The sequence below is a fragment of the Suncus etruscus genome, chromosome 2, assembly GCF_024139225.1.
Source record: "Suncus etruscus isolate mSunEtr1 chromosome 2, mSunEtr1.pri.cur, whole genome shotgun sequence".
Taxonomy (NCBI): Eukaryota; Metazoa; Chordata; class Mammalia; order Eulipotyphla; family Soricidae; genus Suncus; species Suncus etruscus.
The window spans coordinates 58,668,686-58,693,005 of NC_064849.1; the positions used below are offsets into that span (position 1 = coordinate 58,668,686).

At 34.7% G+C, this 24,320-nt stretch overlaps 1 long non-coding RNA gene and 1 pseudogene across 1 annotated transcript in view; both read left to right on the forward strand.

Moving 5' to 3' along the window:
• The window catches only part of LOC125999004 (uncharacterized), a 701,961-nt gene that overhangs the window by 601,546 nt on the left and 76,095 nt on the right, over positions 1-24,320 (forward strand). The gene's annotated exons all lie outside the window — the stretch shown is intronic.
• On the forward strand, positions 6,922-7,017 carry LOC126002301 (uncharacterized; annotated as a pseudogene).

Sequence of the window (24,320 nt, forward strand, 5' to 3'; positions counted from 1 at the left end):
CTCTTTCTTTCTTTCTTTCTTTCTTTCTTTCTTTCTTTCTTTCTTTCTTTCTTTCTTTCTTTCTTTCTTTCTTTCTTTCTTTCTTTCTTTTTCTTTCTTTCTTCTTTCTTTCTTTCTTCTTTTTCTTTCTTTCTTTCTTTCTTTCTTTCTTTCTTTCTTTCTTTCTTTCTTTCTTTCTTTTTCTTTCTTTCTTTCTTTCTTTCTTCTTTCTTTCTTTTCTTTCTTTCTTTCTTTCTTTTTTCTTTCTTTCTTTCTTTCTTTCTTTCTTTCTTTTTTCTTTCTTTCTTTTTTTTCTTTCTTTCTTTCTTTCTTTCTTTCTTTCTTTCTCTTTCTTTCTTTCTTTCTCTTTCTCTTTTTTTTTTTCTTTCTTTCTTTCTTTCTTTCTTTCTTTCTTTCTTTCTTTCTCTTTTCTTTCTTTCTTTCTTTCTTTCTTTTTTCTTTCTTTCTTTCTTTCTTTCTTTCTTTCTTTCTTTCTTTCTTTCTTTCTTTTTTTTCTTTCTTTCTTTCTTTCTTTCTTTCTTTCTTTCTTTCTTTCTTTCTTTCTTTCTTTCTTTCTTTCTTTCTCTCTTTCTTTCTCTCTTTCTTTCTTTCTCCTCTCTTTCTTTCTTCTTTTTTCTTTCTTCCTTTCTTTTTCACTTCCATTTTATTATTATTTATTTTCAGTATCTTTGCTTTCATTTATCTGGAAATGAATAATGATCAGCTATGGCAATTATGTGATTCGTTTTATTTAAATAAATAAATTTAAGTACACACAAAAATGAGCTCTACCACTGATGTGCTGAACTTTGGTTATTTAACAGCAGGACTTATTTAGCTTTCGTTGTTAGCTATAAATGATGTTTAGATGAGGGGAGGAGAAATGGGCTTACACTTTCAAGGACTTAAACAAATCAGAGTTTGATTGGGTTTCTTTTATTTAAAGCTGAAATTGGGTTTAGGGTTAGACCTGTAGGTGTTCGGGCTGCCTAACTCCAGGCTCTGTTTTCAGGGATCAGTAATGGCAGTCCTCAGAGAATCAAGTGGAATCATGGGTTAGCTGCATGCAAAGGTAAGTGCCTTAATTTCTGTTTTATATATTTCATTCAAAATTAGTTTTTATTTATCTATTTTAAATAATTATATTCTCATGCTCTGTGAAATATAGACATGTGTGTCTGACTAAATACCAACTCCTGGGATCTCAGCTGGGTTTGTAGTATAAAAGGAAGTTGAACAATAGCTTATGAATTCATTAGAAATGACAGCAATGTTTTTATCAAACATCTCATCTGTTGTATTGATGAGTCACATCAGTAGAATGAAAACTTTCGGCACTTTGTGTACAAAATTTAGGAAAGCAACACACAGCAGCGATTCATAACATGTATACACTCATCATCTGGTTTGTAAACCATTAGATTTGGGGCTGAATACATTGTTTGACAGATGCTTGCCAGCCTCTTAGGTTTTAAACAACAGTTTTCTCTTGTCAAAAATCACACTTCATTATTATCAACATAAAATGAGGTGGTAGCAGCAGGATCAGGTATACTAGCAATTTTTATTCATACCTAGACACAAGTTTTAATTTTATAAGTCATTTTTTCACAAAATTAGAAAAATGATGAGGCCACTGGTCTGTGAAATTTCATTTGGTTTCCATTTCAAAGCATTGTTCATACATCATCCTTAAATTTTCAAAAATCTCAGGCCATCAAAAAATACCAACTTGAACAACTAAAGCAATATTTATCTTGAAACTCTTTGTACAAAACCCACAAAATACAATATCCATAAATGTTGATGAACTGTAATGGTTTGAGTGAGGTGAAAGGTAAAACCAGGAAGCTTATGGACCTCTAACCCTGTGAGAAGTGAACCCTGAATTTGCCTGCACATGCCCTGAAATCTGGCACACAGAGCAGCCTACTGACAGATAACAATACCCGGTATCTTAACAGGTACTTTCTTTCTGTTTCAATGGGCTGCTGTAGAAAAGCACTCTCTGAATATAGATAGAGCCAGAAGTTAACCCTGGGCACCTCTCAGTGTGGCCTACACACACACACACACACACACACACACACACACACACACACACACACACACACACACACACACCTCCATATTATTTATTACAAAAAATCACTCAAGAGTATGGGAAATAAAGGTACTTAAAATAGAAAAACAAAAAGCCAGGCTATTAAGTTTAATCCTGAAGAAATAGAAATGATCATGATCTCCTGAAATCAACAAGTAAAACTAAAATATACAAAATCCATGCTAAACAATTAGGTATACAATTTTGATGGTGGAATCTATAATAAATAAATATAAAGTGATTGGAGGAATAATCTATGAAAGGCTTAGAGATAGTGGTAATCTACATAGTTGAGATCCATATTTTTCTTACATTTAGCATCTTCCAAAATTTTTCCCTTTTCATACTACTATAGAACAAAATAGAAATAAGGTATGTTTTGAATACATAGATATTTGTATTAGCTAATATGTGAATATTTGGTTGATACTGATATTTTATATACCTGATAACTTTCATATATGAGAAGAAAATCATAATGATATATAATGAGGGCATATATTTTGCATAGCTAACATATTCATGCCACCTTCTTTTGGCAACTGTGTCCTTCATCTCTATCATTTGTTTCCTATCTCTATACCTTTTAAACATATCTTATCTTCCAAGAGCATGCTTTTTGAAACATGGAAAATTCTTGACCCCCTTCCTTTCCCTACTTAAGGACCAACTCAAATTATACTCATTCTTTTTCTAATCTCATTGTTCTTTTTTTTTGTGTTTGTTTTTTGGTAATTTCATTGTTCTTCAGCATGCCTGCAGTTTTTTCTGTCCCTGTTATTTGATGTATGAAATTAGAATAAATAGAATACACTGTTTTATTGTTGCTAAAACAAAAATAACAAGATTCAAAGAGTTTTAAGAAATTATAAACATCTAATTAATTAATACTAATTAATTGGAAATATTAATTGCCATCAGTTCATTTTTATTTTCTCCATAGATCAGTGAAAGATGTAAGTTTATTCAAAGAATATATTTCTTATTAAATATTTGTGTGATGAAGAAATGATTAAAGGCATTCGAAATGTATAGATAATGAGCTAAAAGATTTTGTATTTATTTTGAAAGGTAGCATGAGGATGTCTCACAAAATAGGAACCCTGGGCCCGGAGAGATAGCACAGCGGCGTTTGCCTTGCAAGCAGCCGATCCAGGACCAAAGGTGGTTGGTTCGAATCCCAGTGTCCCATATGGTCCCCCGTGCCTGCCAGGAGCTATTTCTGAGCAGACAGCCAGGAGTAACCCCTGAGCACCGCCGGGTGTGGCCCAAAAACCAAAAAAAAAAAAAAAAAAAAAAGGAACCCTTTATAATACAGTTATTCTATTTTTATTACTTATATTAAAAACACAATAGCAGTAATTCAAGAACTGGAGAGAAAATACAGCTGGTAGGTTTTTTACTTTGCATGAGTTGATCTCTGGCACTACATATGGTCCCCTGAGTACTTCCAGGAATGATTCCTGAGCACAAAGTAAGAAGTGATTCCTAAGTACAAAGCCAAGAGTAAGCCTTGAGTACTGTCACATCTGGTCTCCAAACAGCAAAACCCTCACTGATTCAGAGATGAATGTTTCATGTTTATTGCATCATTTTCTAATAATAAGGAAATGACAAACAACCTGTACCCATCAGGCGCTAAATAGATAAAGATGAAGTATATGTATGTAGTGAAATATTATTCAGCTCTAAAGAAAGATGAAATCCTGCATCTGTAGAATTGATAATTTAATGGGCACCATACTAAATTAAGCAAACAGGGAAAGACAAAATCTTTTTATTTCACTTTTATGTAGCACAAAAAAAAAAAAACAACAAATAAAGAGAATGATAGGCTTTTGGTCTATAAAGTCAATTAGTGGTTACCAGAGGGAGGGGAATGGTTAGGAGTCTGATTAGAAGTTCAAATCAGAAAACGTGTGTTGATTGCACACCTAAGAACATATGTAATCATCCAATACAATGATATCTTAATAAATCTTTTAAAAGAACATAAGATTAGTTGCTTTATAAGTCAAATGCTTTGGGAAAGTTTTCTCCATCAATCATCCTTTGGAGAAATCTAAATAATGATAAATAAATATTAATTTGTAAATTACTTCTGAAATTGTTAGTTTTAATGACCCTATGCTGTTCAAATGTAGCAGCGGTTTTTCCTTCAGTGTTATTGGATAAAGAATTTCACATAATATGTTTAGACATAATAATCTGTGATATAGATTCTTAGAACTATATAGATGTGACCTGGGATTCATGTTCAGGTAAAACCTGAGAGATTCGAAAGAAATCATTAATATGGAAAAATAAAGAAATCACGGAGGAGTAGGAGCCTGGGAGAGGGAGGTAGAGCCAGAGCAGCTCAAATACAGGAGATGATTGTTAACTCCAGAAATAAAGTGTCAATGCCTTAGGAGCTTATTATCATGTTGTTATATATATTTGTGCTGATAACTACAAGCTTAAGGCAGTTTTATGTTTGCTTGTTAGGTTTTGTTTGTTTGTTTCCTGGCCAAGCCTGACAATGTTCAAGAGTTATTCCTGGCTTTGTACCCTCTGGACTTGCCTAGGGGACCATATGTGGGGCTGGCGAACTGTACCAGGATTGTAAGGGGAGCACTTTACTTTCTACTATCTCTCTGGGCTCTTAATTCTGTCTTCTAAAAATATATTCCATAACTTGGCAAAGGTGAATAGCACAAGGTGAGGCACTTCTAATCTATTCTATTTTTTTTTTTTTTGGTTTTTGGGTCTCACCTGGCAGTGCTCAAGGGTTATTCCTGCCTCTATGCTCAGAAATCGCTCCCGGTGACCATATGGGATGCCAGGATTCGAACTGCCGTCTTTCTGCATGCAAGGCAAATGCCTTACCTCCATGCTATCTCTCCGCCCCCGAATCTGTTCTTCTAATCACATTGTCTAATAACCCTGAAAGTGAAAATGGCCGGTAAGAAAGTACCCAGAGACACTCAGTGCTTACTCTTGGCTCTGGGGTCACTCTTGAGGCACTCAGGGAGCCATACCAGGAGCCAGGGATCAAAGGAAGGTCCACAGGATGTCAGGCAAGCACCTTAACTTCTATAATATCACCTCTGTCCCTAGGAACTTTTTTTCAACTGGTAGAATAACAGTGTTTTAAGCCATTTTGGACGTGGAGAGGATGCTTTGCATGCTGGAGATGTAGGTTGTATCCTTACAGACTGGTCCACAGGATTTTCCAGGAGCAACACAATAGTTGCTAGCCCAGGGCCAGAGCATCAAAACATTGGAAAAGGTGCTTGCTTTCACCTAGCCAAACCAGGGTTGACTCCTATCATCCTATATGGCAGGGGTCCTCAAACTTTTTCAACAGGGGGATATGTCACTGTTGTTCAGACTGTTGGAGGGCCAGATTACAGTTATTAAAAAAAAAACAAATGAACAAATTCCTATGCATACTGCACATATATTATTGTGAAGTAAAAAAAATCGGAACATACACAATATTTTGTTTGTTTGTTTTTAGGTCACACCCAGAGGAACTCTGGGGTTACTCCTGGCTCAATGCTCAGAAATCACTCCTGGCAGGCACAAGGGACCATATGGGATGCCATCCATCCTGGATCAGTTGCGCGTGCAAGGCAAACGTCCTACCGCTGTGCTAATGCTCCAGCTCACATACATAATATTTAAAATGAAAAACACTGGGGCTGGAATGATAGCGCAGCGGAAGGGTGTTTGCCTTGCACTTGGTTTCCCAGGATAGACCTGGGTTCAATTTCCTGGCGTCCTATATGGTCCCCCGAGCCAGGAGCGATTTCTTAGTGTAGAGCCAGGAGTAACCCCTGAGCATCACTGGCTGTGGAAAGGAAGGAAGGAAGGAAGGAAGGAAGGAAGGAAGGAAGGAAGGAAGGAAGGAAGGAAGGAAGGAAGGAAGGAAGGAAGGAAGGAAGGAAGGAAGGAAGGAAGGAAGGATGGAAAAAAGGAAGGAAGGAAGGAAGGAAGGAAGAAGGAAGGAAAGGAGGGAGGGAGGAAGAAAAAGAAAGAAGAAAGAAAGAGAGAAAGAGAGAAAGAAAGAAAGTAAGAAAGAAGAAAGAGAAAAAAGAAAGAAAAAGAGAGAAAGAAAGAAGAAAGATGGAAGGAAGGAGGGAGGGAGGAAGGAAAGAAGGAGGGAGGGAGGAAGGAAAGAAAGAAGGAAGGAAGAAAAGAAAGAAAGCGAGAGAGAAAAGAAAAGAAAATGAAGAACAAGTAAAGTTAAATCAATACATTTACCAAGTACTTCAATGGGAACTGTGGGCCTGCTTTTGACAGGCCATAGCTTGAGGACCCCTGCCTGAGACTGAGAGGAGGAATCAAGAGAGAAATCAAGAGAGAAGGAGGGCAGTTGGCGAGTCTACACACATTCCATACATGTGTACTTCGACGTGGGATGAGTTGGCTGCTAAGTAGGTCAGGCAGCGGTGGCAAAACCACCTGGTCAGCTGGATAAATGTCCTCAGCAGACTGCATGTGGCCCATGGGTCATAGTTTGAGGACCCCTGCTATATGGTTTCAGTGTGCTCTACTAGAAGTAATTCCTGAATGTGGAGCCTCACCTGATGTGATCCCTCCAAAATCACACACAAAAACCAGGGACCAGATAGACAGCTCAATAGGTTGTGCATATACTTTGCTTGCAAGAAGCCTGATTTTAATCTTAGAAATCATATGGTCCCCTAAGCATCACTTTGAGGTATAACCCTGAGGACAGATTCAGGAGTAGCTCATGAGCACTGCCAAGTGTGATTCAAAACTCCAAATCAATTAAACAAAATATTAAAACATTTGAAATAGCTCTAACTAGTTAATATTGTATTAATGGAGTGCTGGCTTCGGCAGCACATATACTAAAATTGAAACAATACAGAGAAGATTAGTATGGTCCCTACGCAAGGATGACACGCAAATATTGTATTAATGCAAAGCCCCCAAAGAGATTTTAAGCTGTATATTATCTTATTAAACGAGGTTTAAGATTATAAATGTGGAATTGAAATACTAAACTTGTTTGACCTACCAATCCCTATTCAAAAGAAAATTATTTGGTCCCCTAAAAATCTTCCTTCTTTACATAAGTATCTACAGAAAGCTCTCTTCCCTGCAATTGCACAGAGGAGGCTGTTGCTGCCCCCAGATAGTTGAGTGTCTGTGGGGTTCAGTGAGGGCAGCGTGTATCACCCAATTTTGGAAAAACTATTAGAGTAGTATATAAAATTGAAAAGAAAATTTATTATTTACTTTTAAGAAGTTATTCTTTTACTCTGTAGATTCAAGCCTGATAATTTTAAGCTTAATTTTTTGTTATTTTCTTTAACCTGTTTCTCTCTTGTTCCTTGGTTCTGTAATTCTCATTTTATATACATGGAAAATTTATCAGGAATTTTCTGTTATGCATCTTATCTTTTCTAAACATCATTCATATTTTATTAGTTTTGATTTTTGTTTTTGGGGCCACATCCAACAGTGCCCCGGGATTACTTCTGGCTCTCCTCTCAGGGATCATACTTGGTTGGCTCCTGGGAACCAAATGGTGTGATCCAACCTGAGTCAACCACATGCAAGAGTTCAACCCACTGCACTATGGCTCTGGTCACTCATATTTTATCTTTTCATCCTCCACCTCTGGATGAATTCTGAAACTTTTCTTTCTATTTCACTAAAGTGCATTTTCTATGCTATCCAGCCTGCTGTTAACTGTCCTTCAAGGTTCATTTGTTTCATTGTTTATATTGCTTTGTTTTATTGCCTTTATAAATTTTGACTTTCCTTAATGTTTTCCTTTAGATATTTGATATCTATTTTGAGGAACCAAATTAAAACATTTTTAAAGTGAGCTTTTCTTCTTGCAGTAAGTCTATTTTGAGGAAGGCATTTCCTTAGCTTCCTCCAGATGGTCTCCTTTTGACTTACAGTATCTTTTCAATGTCTTTTAGAGGAAGCCCTACCCTGCCAACTCTTGGTTCATTGGGGCCATCTGCTCTAGACGGAAGCTCATGCACACATATTTTCTATTTTGTGCAGCTCTCTTCCTCATATCTACCTTCATTCCTTTAGTAACAGGGTGTTAGAAATTCTTTCAGGGTCTGTTATATCTATTCCCCATATACCTTACATTATGAAATCACAAACCAGATCACTACATTATTATTGATACGAGTGATACTTGAATGTCTAGCAAATGAGTAGCAGTTTTGTTCTCATCTCCAGTACTGACAATGTATAGTAGTTTTCTACTTCATAGTCAATTCCATGTCACTGGGAGTAAAGGTGAGTTTACACATCTGTAACTCATGGCTTTCCTTTCTTCTTAAAAACTTTCATAAATACTCTACATAGACATCATTAAACTCTGGTTTCTCCTTTTCCCTCATTACTGCCTTTTTTCCATTTGTCCTCCTGATTATAAACTCTCCAGTAGAGTTGATAGAAATCATGGCATGTTAATGTTGGGCATTTTCCTTCCTTCATACTTTTTCTGAATTTCATCATAGTAGAAGTAGTACATTTATTTTGCCCTAGGTCTTCATCATTTTTCTTTCATAAGTTATTGTATTCAGGAGTCATTGTTCAGGATTATTGTGGAGAAAATAAAATCAGAAAGGATAATTGCATCAAATGTAAGTTTAGAAGGCAATTATCTCATCATAAGGAGGGGTTCTTTTCCTCATTGCAAAAGCAAGGGAATTCAAACATTATAAAGAGTATCCTTGACATAGAAATAACCTAATTTTAATCTGTTCTATATAATTTAATAAATTATATTTTGGTTTATCCAACTAATTTTATAACTATAAAGGGACTAAAGAACTGAGAATATAGAAACTTAGAAATACTCGGGGCCTGAACATGTATATGCAGTTATTTTGTTTAAAACTACTATTTTTGTCTTTTTCTTTTGATGCTTTTTTAAAAAAAAATCACAGAACTGCTTTGTAAAACCAAAATATAAAGCATTAAAATAATAAAGTTCCTACAAAAAATAATCCAAATGGATCTAATTTAATTTATTCACTGATAACAAAATTGCTTTTTGTTTGGGGTCCCATAATGGGCTGTGCACTCCTGGATTTTCTCAGGTAACTTTATGTGCTGCCAGGGATCAAATTGATGTTGGTTGCACACAAGGCAAGCATTTTAACCATATACTATCTTTCTGGCTCACCATTGTTCTTGTATTTTCATTCTAGCCATCTTCCTTGGAATTTACTTAATCTTTTGAATTAGATAAAAATTAGTCATAAAAGTAAAGAATTCTGGGGCCGGAGAGATAGCATGGAGGTAAGGCGTTTGCCTTTCATGCAGAAGGTCATCAGTTCGAATCCCGGCGTCCCATATGGTCCCCCGTGCCTGCCAGGAGCAATTTCTGAGCCTGGAGCCAGGAATAACCCCTGAGCACTGCCGGGTGTGACCAAAAAAAAAAAAAAGTAAAGAATTCTACTTTTTGTTTGTTTGGTTGGTTTGGTCCACACCTGGTGATGCTCAGCAGTTACTCCTGGCTATGCGCTCAGCTCCTGGCTTGGGGGATCATAGAGGACTCTGGGAATCAAACCAAGGTCTGTCCTGGGTCTGCCATGTGCAAGGCAAACACCCTACCACTGGGATATCGCTTCAACCCTGAGCGATATACTTTGCTTAGGCATTTCTTTCTCTTTAAAAAATAAAAAAACTTAGCAAAATGTCTGCTAGTGGATGTTATTAATAAAGAGGAAGACCAAGAATACATGCTTCTAAGTGTAACATGCTTGTAGAAAAAATTCCTATGTCAGGTCATTATCCAGTCTAGTGACCTGATAAGAAGGGCAAATAATGTTGACAAGTAGTTTAAAAGACCACCAAGAATTTCCATATAGTCTAATAGAGTATAGCTGATGCTACTATTAGCCTCAAATCTCTTTCTGTCATTTCAACTCCTACGAGCAAGTGACTTTCCTTTCAAGAGAGATTGCAGGTAGACAGGAGAGTTTTACATTTCTATTTGTCAACTCATGTGAACCCTAATCTCCTTTATTTTTTTGTCATGTATTTATTGATTTGACAATAAACTAAAGTGAAAAGAAATAGCAGAATCTGAGTCTATTTTTGCCATAATATTTACACTTACATGAATTTGTGTTCTCTTGCCTAGCTTAATGCCATATAGACAAGTTATTTCTTTTTAAATATCAATTTTTTTACTTTTTAGTTTTATAACTTGTTTTTCAAAGCAAATTTTAAGTCTTGTTACATTTATTTGCATCATTATATAGTTTTCAGGTATAGAATAGTATAATTTAAATTTTATATTAATTAGATATAAATGGTGCTTATATCTATAAATGGTTTATATCTATAAATGATGTTTATATCTATTCACAATCCATGAAAACCTTTCATCCTGACTATTTACCAGTGATTTCACTAAAAATTTGAGCACAAAATTAACTATTAACAATGTATAATATTCATCTTTCATTAGTAAACACTAGTCATGATATGAGATTGACAAGCTTACATCTGCAGAGCTCTGAAGACTGTCATTTTGGGGTAGAAAATATCTCATTAATCGAGATGTTAAATAATCCACAGTTCTTATATAATGTGTTATTATTTATCAGTCTTGAGCAGCTCTATTTCTAAAAGAAAGAAACAAAATAATTTCAACCAGTGAACATAGTATTAATGACAGCAGCATTATAAATAAATGTAAAATGATGCCAGGAAACATCTGACAACAAGAAAAAAAAATCTCTTTTCTTTTCCTCTTCAATGTACAAAATATGCTGTTATACTTTTACCCACGAATTTTGTTTGAAAATTTCTCAATATACAAGCCAACCCCATGCCTACAAAAGATGGACACTTAGTTTGGTGCAATTAAAGATTTTTTACAATTTCTACAATAGCAATCTGCAGGAAATTCAAGAAAACTGGCAATTCATCAAACAATCCAATTGAAGTGAAGAAACAAACAGTGTAGATAAACTACTAAAAAGCGTACTTTTCTTTGCTATTATACTAGCATAGTGGTGATTTTAGGGCCCCATGGACATGAATTTCCTTTCATAGTTTTCCTTTCATAGGATTTTTTGTACTAGGAATTATTCCAAAATAATGACTACCTCATGACATACTTCCTTCTCATAATTTAACTTGGAGCCCGAGCCACTAGGCAGCTCTATTGCCATTCCTCAAATAGGACAAACAGACAAGGACACTGTAGGAAATAGTGGCTCTCTGTGTGACACCACTCAATCTTCCTAGGCAAAAAGAGAATCATATTCCAGCTTGAAGTTTGTTATTTTGACAGAAGTGAGGAGAGCATGCTATGAAAATTAACGTTATTTTTTTCCTCAGTGCATTGACTTTGAAGGCCTATTTCACTGAGTTGCACATCTGAAAACAGAGTTGTTATTTTTACTGAGTTCTGCCACCAGAACGTATTGGGCCAAGAAATAGATTTTGTAATCTCAGCCTATTTTTCTCAGCATTTTATCCACTAGGCATTATACTTAAAAGAAGTGTTTATGTAACCATCAAATGCCAAGTTCAAAATGAACGTAGGTCCATATGTATTGGTTTAAAGATGTCTTTTAACATTTGTAATTGTAATTTGCAGAATTTTATGTCCTGAAAAATAGACAATCCAACACAACTGCAATCTTGAGTTCAGCGATAATTTTTAAAATAAAAATCATCATGATGCTTCTAAATGTCATATATCAAAGTGAAGGAAGTAGAAAAATTTTTTTAAGAAGTTGGAAATTTTTTTTGAAAATAACAAGTTGGAGGATGCACACATATATGTATTTTTGAAAAGATGAACAAATCAACAAAATCACAGTGGGAGGGCATTTGCCTTGTAAATAGCCGGCCCAGAACGAACCCAGGGTTCGATTCCTGGCATCCCATATGATCCCCCGAGCCTGCCAGGAGCAATTTCTGAGTGCAGAGCAAGAAGTAACTCCTGAATGCCACTGGTTTGGCCCAAAAACAAAAAAAAAAAGGAAGAAAGGAAGGAAGGAAGGAAGGAAGGAAGGAAGGAAGGAAGGAAGGAAGGAAGGAAGGAAGGAAGGAAGGAAGGAAGGAAGGAAGGAAAGAAGGAAGGAAAAAAGGAAGGAAGAAAAAAGGAAGGAGAAAAAGAAGGAAGGAAGGAGAAAGAAAGAAAGAAAGAAAAAGAATAAAGAAAGAAGAAAGAAAAAGAAAGAAAGAAGAAAGAAAGAAAGAAAGAAAAGAAAGAAAGAAAGAAAGAAAGAAAGAAAGAAAGAAAGAAAAGATCAACAAAATGGAATTCAAAGACAGAACTAATCCTTTCAAATTTAATGTTTGTGTTTGACAGTGTTACAAAGACAATGTAGTGGAGAAACTTTATTTATAGCAAATGGTGTTAACATAATTAAACCAAACAAAAAATTTAACCTAGTCCAACCATATACTTCATCAAAAAAATTAACACAAGATGTGGTCTGAAGAGATTATATAGTAGGTAAGGTACTTTGACTTGCTCATGGCCAACCTAGGTTTGATTTTGGCACCATATGTGGCTCCCCAAACCCAAATTCAATAGGGATCTCTGAGTTTAAAGTCGATTAAAAATGTTGAGCAAAGCCAAATGTGATCCTAGCCTCCACCTACAACTTAAACAAAAAAGACAGTATATGAGACTATTTTTGGACTGAAGAAGTTACTATTAGTAGTAGTTAAGGTCAACAAAAATCAAATCCTTGAAATCACATACAGTTCTCCAAGCATTGCTAGTAGTGACCCCTGAGTACAGAGCTTGTAGTAAGCCCCACAACTCAGGATCTGATCCAGAAACCAAGGAAAAATTAAGACAAGACATCATAAAATTAAAAATCTAAAACTCTCAAATTTCTAAAAGAAAAATTAGAAACAATTTTTGTGACTATGACTAGATGATTACATTTTAGATATGACATCCAAACCATTGAAATTAGAATAAATTTAGTATAATCAAAATAAAAATCAACTTTGCATAAAATGATAAATTAATAATAAATGCGTATACTTTATGAAACTAATGTAAACTAATTGCATGTTAAAGCACATTTAGGCCCTTTACCTTAAATATATAAATAACTCAAAATTCAGTAAAAAAATACAATTCTCAAAATGGCAAAAAATTTTCACAACACATCACTGAATAAGATACATGAATTACAGATAAACACATTAAAATAATTATCAAAATTAGTTATTTGGGAAATACAAATTAAAATTATAATAAAATGTTGAATGAGGAGGTGGCAGAGGGAAGAACATTTGGCTTGCATATATGAAGCTCTAGGTTTGTTCTTCTGCACAGCAAGCAGTAACAGCAATAAATAATAATGCATGGATAAAAATAAAAAAGAACTACTAAGGTCAAGTCGAACAATTATTCTGAGTAATGGAATTTCTATGTGCTACAAACAACATGAAAACCCTCTTTCACTGTGAAAGAGAAAGTGGAAGAGAAAGTTTCTTTCTTTTTACTTTATTAAAAGAAAATGCATCACATAGTTGGCATAGTTGACCATAATAAATTGGCTTCCAGTTAAGTGAAAACAAAGTTATTGATTTTTGTTTGTTTGTTTTGGGGCCACACTCAGTGGTGCTCAGGGGTTACTCCCGGCTCTGCACTCAGAATTAATTCCTGACAGATTCAGAGGACCATATAGGGATTACAGGAATTGAATCTGGGTCTGTCCTTGCCGCGTGCAAGGCAAACACCCCACTACTGTGTTATTGCTCTTGTCCCAAAATTATTGGGAAAAAAATAGAACAAAAAATAAAAAAAGAGAATAAGAAATTTTTTTAAAAAGAAAAATTTTACTAACAAGCACGTTTGTGAAAGTTATTATCTCTCTAATGAAGTTACTAATACAATGAATGATAAGTTCTTGTTAGCTGTCCATTCTTTTTTTTTTTTTTTTCTTGGTTTTTGGTTTTTGGGTCATACCCATTAGCACTCAGGGATTACTACTGGCTCTACTCTCAGAAATCGCTCCTGGCAGGCTCGGGGGACCATATGGGATGCCACTGTCCTTCTGCATGCAAGGCAAACACATTACCTCCATGCTATTTTTCCAGTCCATTCTATTAAATTAGTGTGCTCCTATTGAAATGACAAGATCAAACAAATGATTGTTCAGAAATTTAAAGCACTGTTACTGATATTTTGACTTTTAAATATGTGTACTCAACTGTCAGGGCTCCTGAAAGAAGAAAGATATGAGGAAGTTTCCTGCACTCACTCCAAAAAGCCCTGGTGATATCAGAACAACTAATGGTACAACTGAAGTTTGGTAGATCGGTGTCCTCGAAGGGAATAACAGAGAAGTGATGAGGCAGGGCCATCAGAGAAAACTGGTGATTCTGGGTGATAAAGGCAACAGGCATGGCTTCAGTAGGGTGAGTACTTGTCCCACCCTCTCCTCCCAAGATGACCAGCTTTCTGCTGCATGGGCCAATGCACCCATGATCTTTCATGGCTTGGTTTATATTTCGTTCTAGAAAAGAGTGAATCTATGGAACTGGCCCAGTTTGAACATGGTAACTGTGTTTGTGGGTGTGGTCATGGCCACCAGGTTTCCTGGAAAAAAGGAAGATATGGGGAGAAGTTACCTGCATTCACTCCAAAAGCCCTAATAATATTATCTTCTGAAATAATGGTGTACCTGAAGTTGGGTCAGATTGGTTTCCCCATAGATAATCATTGGAGGGTTGATGAATCAGGGCCATCAGAAAAGCAGTGATTCTGGGTTATGGAGGCAGCAGGCATAGTTTTGACAGGGTGGAATCTTAGGCTGCCCACTCCTCCCAAGAAGGCCACCTTTCTGCTGCATGAGCTGATGTACCCATCGTTTTTTATAACTTGGTTGACATCTCATTCAAGACTAAAGTGAGTCTATGGAGCTAGCCTGGTTTAAACATGGCGAATGCTTTTATGGGTGCAGTTATGGCTCAGAGTTTACTAGTTTCATAAAAATCAATCATATGGTCCCCTGAGCCTGCCAGGAGCGACTTCTCAGCGTAGAGCCAGGAGTGACCGACCCCTGAGTGCCACTGGGTGTGACCCAAGAACAAAAAAAAAAATCAATCATTACTTATTATATGACCAACAATCTTACTACTAGATATTTACTCAAAGGATACAACACTTTTAATTTACACAACAACCAATAAGTGAATTCATAGAAATTTTATTTACAGAAAATTGAAATTGGAAACAACCCAGATATCCTTCATGTGCAGCATTAAAAGAATGTGGCTGTACTTCTATTGAGCAATGTACTTTTATTAAGCAATAAAAGAAATGTATTTTGGAAAAGATGCTAGAATCAAAACGATACATACTATCTGATTCCATTCATTCTGGAAAGGGAAAAACTTAAAAGTGGTTTCCATGGCTTATATTGGGGTATGATAAAGGTGTGTGGAACCTATATTGGCATTAAAGAACTATATATTTGAGGAATTATATGGTTATACATTCATCAATTTGTAGCTCTCTGCACCAAAAATATTTTAGTTTTACTGCATAAAATATTCCCTCCCTCCCTCTCTCCCTCCCTCTCTCCCTCCCTCCCTCCCTCCCTCCCTTCTTTTTGTCTTTCTTTCTTTCTTTCTTTTTCTCCCTCTCTTTTTTTTCTTTTTCTTTCTTTCTTTCTTTTTCTTTCTTTCTCTCTTTCTTCTTTCTTTCTTTCTTTTCTTTTCTTTCTTTCTTTCTCTTTCTCTTTCTTTCTCTCTCTCTTTCTTTCTTTCTTTCTTTCTTTCTTTCTTTCTTTCTTTCTTTTTCTTTCTTCTTTCTTTCTTTCTTTCTTTCTCTTCTTTCTCTTCTTTCTTCTCTCTCTTCTTTCTTTCTTTCTTTTCTTTCTTTCTTTCTTTCTTTCTTTCTTTCTTTCTTTCTTTCTTTCTTCTTTCTTTCTTTCTTTCTTTCTTTCTTTCTTTTCTTTCTTTCTTTCTTTCTTTCTTTCTTCTTTCTTTCTTTCTTCTTTCTTTCTTTCTTTTCTTTCTTTCTTTCTTTCTTTTTTTTTCTTTCTTTCTTTCTTTCTTTCTTTCATTCTTTCTTTCTTCTTTCTTTCTTTCTTTCTTTCTTTCTTTCTTTTCTTTCTTTCTTTCTTTCTTCCTTCCTTCCTTCCTTCCTGATGATGATGGCCACATTTGGAAGAGCTCAACACCAATTCTTAGCTCATGTTGCAGAGTATTGAACTTGCATCTTTGTGTGCAAGCAAAGGCTTTTACAATCTTCCCAGCACCTATTCATATTTTCTTTTAATGTAAGAAGGAAAGAACCAGCATTGAAAGGTTTCAAAAAATCATAGTATGGTTTCTTTCTTTCTTTTTTTTTTTTTTTTTGGTTTTTTGGGTCACACCTGGCAGTGCTCAGGGTTATTCCTGGCTCCAGGCTCAAATTGCTCCTGGCAGGCACAGGGGACCATATGGGGCGCCGGGATTCGAACCGATGACCTCCTGCATGAAAGGCAAACGCCTTACCTCCATGCTATCTCTCCGGCCCCCATAGTATGGTTTCTTAAAGTTTAAGACCATGATGCTGAAAGTTCCTTTTCTATTTTTGTATATATTAGTCATAGTAAGATTTCTGTAGTAAGAACAATATTATGGTTGAAACAGTCATATTTATTCTTCAAAGATGTTTTAAAATACACATTAGAAAAGAAATATAATAAAAATAATGAAGTGGATTCTTCATCATGGAGTCCCCAAGGCATTTCCCCAGCTTTTTTTTCTTATGTAGCACAGAATAAAGAAGCACCATTTCCCCTAAAGAACTATGGATATATTTTAAGGCAGAAATAACAAAAAAAAAAAAAAAAGAAAGAAAAGAAAGAAAGAAATTCACGTGACCCTTAAAGTGTTTTTCTTTCCCCCTACATTTGAAAATGCGACAGCCCCTTGCCTCCAGCACCTCAGCTGCACAATCGCAACGCGGAAGGATTACTAACGAGGGCGCTCCTATTCTGTTTTCAAACCCATATCATACCGGTTAAAAAATAGCCCTGCTGAAAGAATATTATACATCTTTCACACCATCCTTGGAGATTTCTGACAGCCAGATCCAAAAAAGTACAACACTCTGTAGTCTATGTCAACCAGAAAGACTTTTCTCTTCATAGAATCAAGAAGCAATGCCCCGTTTTCCCTCAGAGATTCTCCCAGCCTAATATTCCCAAGTCAAATGTGTCAGGGGAAACTACATCTTGCTGTGAGATTCAGATATAGTTAATATAAAGAAATGTTACTGTTTGCTCCACTTATGGTGGTGACAATCTACCAAGTTTGCATGACAGCAGAAATGACACTTTTGACATGCTATATATAGAGACAGAAGTGTACAATTTAGAATCTGCAATGGATCGTGACTCAGTCTGCTTGTTCTCACGCTTTGTATTGTTTTCTGGCACCACCGTATGTCTTAAAGCACACACCAGTGCTGCCAGTAACAGACCTTCTTAGCTGATCCTCATTATCACCATGGCACAGAATCAAGCCCCCATTCACTTCTCTCTGCTTTCACAAGAAGTAGTTTTTTAACCTTACATCAATGTCATGTCAGAGACGAGGGAGCTTCCAGTCTATGGATTTTCCTTATTGAGTGGGAAAGCAAATAAAAGGATTATTCATCCTTGTGCAGCAACAAAAGAAAGCTCTTGATTCTAACACCTATTCCATTGGACTAACCACAAACAGGGAAAACAAGCTTCTGCCTCTGGAACAGAAATGCTCTTGTTTTACAACCCTCTTTGCAATCTTCACACTTTACCATGAGAGACAGGGAAGAAACTTTCAACTTTACTGAAAATCTGAAAGGCCATGCATATTCTGTTTACCATCTGACTGCTTTTATAGTAATGGAAAATACTTTGGGGTAATGGAAAATATCCCGAGGACATAATGGTTCCTAAGAATAAAATAAAGAGAAATGGGAAGGGACAATGCAATAGAAAAGACAAAGCAATAGAAGGCACAGAGACAAAGTAGGAAAATGAAAACAAACAAAAAAGACACTAAAGAAAGAGGGACAGTTTCTAGGCAAACCAAAAAAGCCTTCATAATATCCTAAAGGATATATGCATATATACATGTACATATATACTATATGCATATATACAACCTCTGCTTTTCAGATTATTTAGGGTTGTGCTCTTTATATCCAGGTTCATAACTTACCTCCAAGGCATTTTCCATAGAGGAATGACATTTGTTCTCAATATTCCATATCACATTGTGTGATACCACAATTTCCTCACATCTGCCAAGAATCTTCTTTCCCTTGCCACAAGGTTCCAATTTACCTCTCCTGCTCATGCCTCAAAACAGACCTTGTACTGTATACCTCTGTGTCCCACAATTATTTAAAACAACACATTATCTTGTAAAAGAGATGGTAAAATTTTAGGTATGTTTTTGTGTTCTATGTATCCTTTCATTAAGTTTTTTTTCCCTTGAGTATTGTATATAATTGTTTACTTCAAAATTTTTTTATAAAATAAAAGACTAACAAAAATATGAAAACAATCACTTCTGGCATAATATGAAACATACATTTGTATCAAACTATTTTAGACTGTATGTTATTAGACAGTTTATACTGAGGTTAAAAAACTGGCAAATTTGGTAGTTTGATGCGTATGAGTTTATTTCTTATTCATGCTGCATAGGAGTTCTGTGTGCCACATTCTCTTAGGTGAAAGCCACACCATCATCTTGAAGCTGCAAAGTGGAGATTTCCTCAATTGTTCCTCAATTTCCTAGGCAAGAGAAGGGAGAGACTGAAAACATTCTTAAAAAACAAACAAAGTAAAACAACAATCTTCAAGAGATTTCAGTAGCTTCAGTTTGGAAGTGCAGACCTCACTCACGTTTCATCAGCCACAATAAGATATATATATACACTTCACTGAAAGGAAGATAGAAAATTAATAGGAATTAATAATTACATGGTAGGCATTTCTCTCTCTGCTTATTAGGGGTATAACTCATAATTTTAATTTTTAGTTTACTGTAATTAATTTATTCATTTTATTGATTTGTTTTTAAGTCACATCAGCGGATCTTAGGGGCTACTTATGAAGCTGTGCTCAGAGGTAACTTCCAGGAATGCTTAGGAAATTATTTGGTAGGTCAGATTTTAATTGAAGCATCCTAATTTATCTTTTAAGTATACCTATAGTAGAACACTCAGATAGTTTTAATTTTTCATAAGAATAGAATAGATCATTGTATATTTTTATGAGACCATTAAGTAATAGCCTTCTTAGTACTTTCTAATGATGCCTAGTGAGCTTTGCACATTTTAAGGTTTTTATACAAAATGTCCAACTATCTTCCAGAATAAATGTCCAAGTTTATGTTGCTACAGTAACAATGTGTTACGTACCATCTCCATCAATATTACTAATTTTGTACTTTTGTTAGTAAAAAGGTAATGGGGGAAAAAGGGAAATTTGTTCTAATTTATAGCTATTTTATTCTTTGAGTATTGTTCCCTTTCAGGATAATATATCAGGAAGTAACTCAGTTTAATAATTTACATAACATGGGTAAATTAAGTAATTTCTAGTTTTTATATAAAATATTTTCATCTTTGAACTGTACAAAATTATCTTCTATCCAGAATAAAATTTTGTTTTGTTTTGTTTTGGGGCCACACCCACTGATACTCAGGTGTTACTCCTGCCTATGTGCTCAGAAATTGCTCCCAGCTTGGAGAACCATATGGGACACCAGGAGATCGAACCATGGTCCTTCCTAAGCTAGCACAGGCAAAGCAGACACTTACCCCTTGTGCCACTGCTCCAGCCCCCTGAAATGAAATTTTAATTGCTTAATTTTTATTTTATTTGACAAGAGATTTGGATTATACATTGTGCTCAGGACATATTCTTTCCTCTGTGCTCTGTGATCAATTCCTTAAATGACCATATACAACCCAATTACATACATGTTTGTAACCATGGTGCTTAAATAAAATATTTTTTTAAAGTTTGAAAAATACAAAAATTAAAAAAAAGAGAGACCATATATGGTGCTGGGGAATGAACTAGAGTTAACTGCATGTAAACTTCACTCCTGTACACTCTGGTCCTTATTAATTAAAAGTTTAAAGCAGCTCTTGTGTAACTTGAAAACTTTTGTCAAAATTTCAAGGAAAACATTACTTGAAAGGTAGCTCACATGAAGTAACAGAATGTTCAGCAAGAGCTTACTAAATAGTCTGACAATTGTGACAACTAAGTCATTCTGACAATGACTTAGTGACTTTATTGGAGTTACAATAATTTTCACAAATTTGCTTGTCTTTATGTATTTTTATTCTTCTCTCCTCTTTCTTTTTCTTTCTATTCTTTTTTAAAATAATTTTGCTCTCAGTTATCTGGACATAAATGTATTATGATCAACTATGTCAACTATGTAATACATGCTATTTAAATAAAGTAAATTGGGAACGGAGAGATAGCATGGAGGTAGGGCATTTGCGTTGCATACTGAAGGTCAGTGGTTCGAATCCTGGCATCCCATATGGTCCCCTGAGCCTGCCAGGAGCAATTCTGAGCATAGAGCCAGGAGTAATCCCTGAGCACTGCCAGGTGTGACACAAAAACCAAAATAAATAAATAAGGTAAATTTTTAAAATGCAAAAATATGAATTAGATATAAATGGAGTCAGAATTTGGGGACTCAATAATATGCAGTAGTCCTTTAGTCAATTATTCAAATATAAAATATCAAAATGTTAAGGCATAGTCATTGTTAAGACCATGGAATCATCATGTTGTAAAAATTGTTCATTTGCCAACTTTTCAAAATTGCTTCTAATGTATAGTAACATGAATTAAGAAGTATGTCTATTAAATAGACATTTGAAATATTGAAAAATGAATTTAAGCCTCTAGAAAGATTCCGGAATCCTTCTAGAGGTTCTCATCATTGGTTTGAGAGACGAAGGAGAAAAATAAGGTGAAACACCCCAACAGTACAAAAAGAAGTGTCATATATCCAGTGAGCACTCCAACAATAACAACGATAAGCACCACAAAAATAGCCATTGTCTTGAGATAAAAAACATGGCAGGGCACATAAAGAAAGAAAAGAAAAGAAGGAAAAAGCATAAATATATATGGGGACAACAACTTCAATAACCACACTAAAACAAGGAAATTGACAAGAAGTAGATAGGTAAATAAAAAAAAAATAATAATAATAAATGAGTATTAAAAATAATATATATATAAATAAAAATGAATTTAAATAAATATTAATAAATTAATAGTCACATTCTAGATTTGAAAAGAAAACTTTATTCCAAGATGATTGTCTAAACTCTTCCTATCTCTAATGCTGTTTTCTCATAATCTTTTAAGGTAACTTTCTTATATAAGAGAATTAAATTCACTATATATCATTGTTTCCCAGTATATTTTTTCTTGTTTCACACTTAGCTGTTTCTGGAATAAGTATATGTTGCATTGTTTCTACTAACTAGGCAATAACCTTGACATTTAGTTACTGTCAGCATGTGTGAGTAAAAACTTAGTGGTTGGGTGAAACATCTGGAATGAATTCTTGGAACTACAGGAAAATATACTTAGAACATAGCTTGTTACCACAATTTGTAAGAGCAGTAGACAGTATGGTATAGAAAAATAGCACAGAGCCAGGAGTAACTCCTGAGCTACACAGGTGTGGTTCAACAACAACAACAACAACAACAACAACAACAAAAAGAAAATAGCATACCTCTTAAAGAAATCTGTGTGAGTGAGGAATCATATTGAATACAAAGTTTTAAGAATAGCTTATATAAATTTATATATAATTTATATGCTTATGTTTTCCTCCCCTTGTAGGCTCAGAGTAATATATAATAAATAATATAAAAATACTTATATGTGAATATGAAATTATCTTATTCTAATTTGTTACACTATGTTTTATTTTTTACAACTTAAAAAATCTTAAAATTAAAAATTTAAAAATCCTTAAATTAATAAGTCATATAATAAAAGGATAAAAATCTAGAATGACCTTTATAGTATATAAGATAAATACATTGAAATAATACAATGTATATATACTGAGCAGTACAATAAATGTGTTATATTCAAGTTTTTTATTTACTTATAAGAAACAAATAATTGGAAGGTAATAGACAGTGACATGCTCTAGATAGAGCACAAAATCGAGGGTTTATATCCTGGGTCTGTTGTGTTTTAAATATATGCAATTAGATAATATTATTGAATGATAAATGCAGATTAAAAACAAAAAAATACTTCCCTATTCTACTCTGTGACATTAATTTGACATTAATTTGTCTTGATTATTTCACAACTAAATGAAATATATAAATTATTTTATAACTAAATGTAATATATTGTGGTATCGTATGGATTAATTTTACACAATAGAATAAAAGAAATGAATATATTAAAGATATCTTTAGTAACGATTAAGAAAAGAAGTTTTATCAGCTCCATATATTCTCTGTTGCCATTGAACAACTAAAGGAATTGCTGGTTATGAATTATAATGGTTTCTGCCTATGAAATAATGTTGTTTAGATTTTGTGTATGAAGTTTTTCTAATCCTTTCACTTAACCTTCCTTAACATAAAGTACTTATCTCTGGTACAAAGTGACTTCTGCTAATATTTCCCTTGATTTATAGATCTCCAACAAAGTCTCATTGAGATATTTCTAGATATCAATTTCTTCTTAACATTTATTCCTCCCACCCTAAAATACATATCTGCAATAAGTAATTGCTACTCAGGCTCATTAGATGCATTACTCAGAAAACTTTCTCAAAACTTAATCATATTTTCTATTCTATTTGCTATGGTGGTATATGGTGCTGACACACTTAGAAAGTTTGTGGTCTTTCCCATCACCTGCTTTTTTTTTTCAAATATGCAATTGAATTTTTCACAGTTGAACTCTAACATTTCTCTCCTAACTGAGCGAAGTTTCACAACACATTTGAAATATTTCCGAGACTGGGCATATGTTCTTGTTTATCCAACACAAAGCTGAGGCCTCTTTGAACTTTCATCTCTTGATAATGTGCCTCGTATTTTAACATAACACTCCAAGATTGGAAACTTCTTGGTAGTTTTTGTGGTTTCCAAAAGATTTTTGCTTTATCTTTACTCACTTTTTCTCCTCTCTCATTTTAAACAGCTGTCTAAGGGTTGTAGTAATAGAGTGTGTTTGTGGTCAGTGCCAAAAAACCTTTGCAATGTGCCCTGTTTTCTTAGCGGGGACATTTTAAAAATCTGTATTTTATACATGACAGTCCTACAGTTCTTTTCATGAGTTCCAATACACTACTCCAAGTGTCAGAAACCTAGTCTTTGCCAAACAAGATTGCCTCCTGAACTAACCCCTTTTTCTTACTCCCCCCTTCCCAGAGCATTTATAACCCTCTTTCTATTCTATTTCTGATGTGTTATTTCCCACAGGTCATGTGACATCCACATCGCACAGCCTCATCTCCATTAGCAACTGGAATGATGTGTACAGATTGAATATACTAAAATACAACTCATCTGGAATCTGTCAGGTTTGACTTTTTATCTTTGGTGGGTTTTTTTCTATTTTTTAAAAATCTGGCTCAGTGAAACCTGAAAATGACTCTTTGCCTCCTTAACACCTTCTTCACACACCACAAGAATATTATCCAGGATGCAGTTGGTCCCCTATCTGCCATGAAACCTTAGTGAGATATTTCTCTGGAGTCCCTCCAAAGCTGGAAGAGCCACATGGCATCCTTTTACACCTCTCTAGGAAAAAAATGAGGTATTCAAACTCCATTTGCTAGCTGTTTTCTTGGTTGGCTCCAAAATACCAGCTTTACTTGAGCACTGACTTTATACTGAGAAAATATTACCTTCAGAGACCCTCTTGACATACTCTCTACTTCTTGCTGTGTTCTATTCCTATTTTTTTTTTAATGAAGAGTTTAAGTGTTCCTGGGAGTTCTAAAGGAATGGATAAAGTGACAGAGTGCTAGCGTGTTTTTAAGAGGTAACAACTATTTGAGCTGTACCAAAAGAAGACTTTCAGAATTATTCAAAAGAACCTACAAATTTAACAAAATTAGCAGTTGTAACTCCTCATATGAGAGAATTTAACTCACTTGCATTATTAGCTGAGTTTTTCATAAAAAGAAGAGTTTATAAATCCAATTATAATGATTATAAATGATTTATAATGATTAT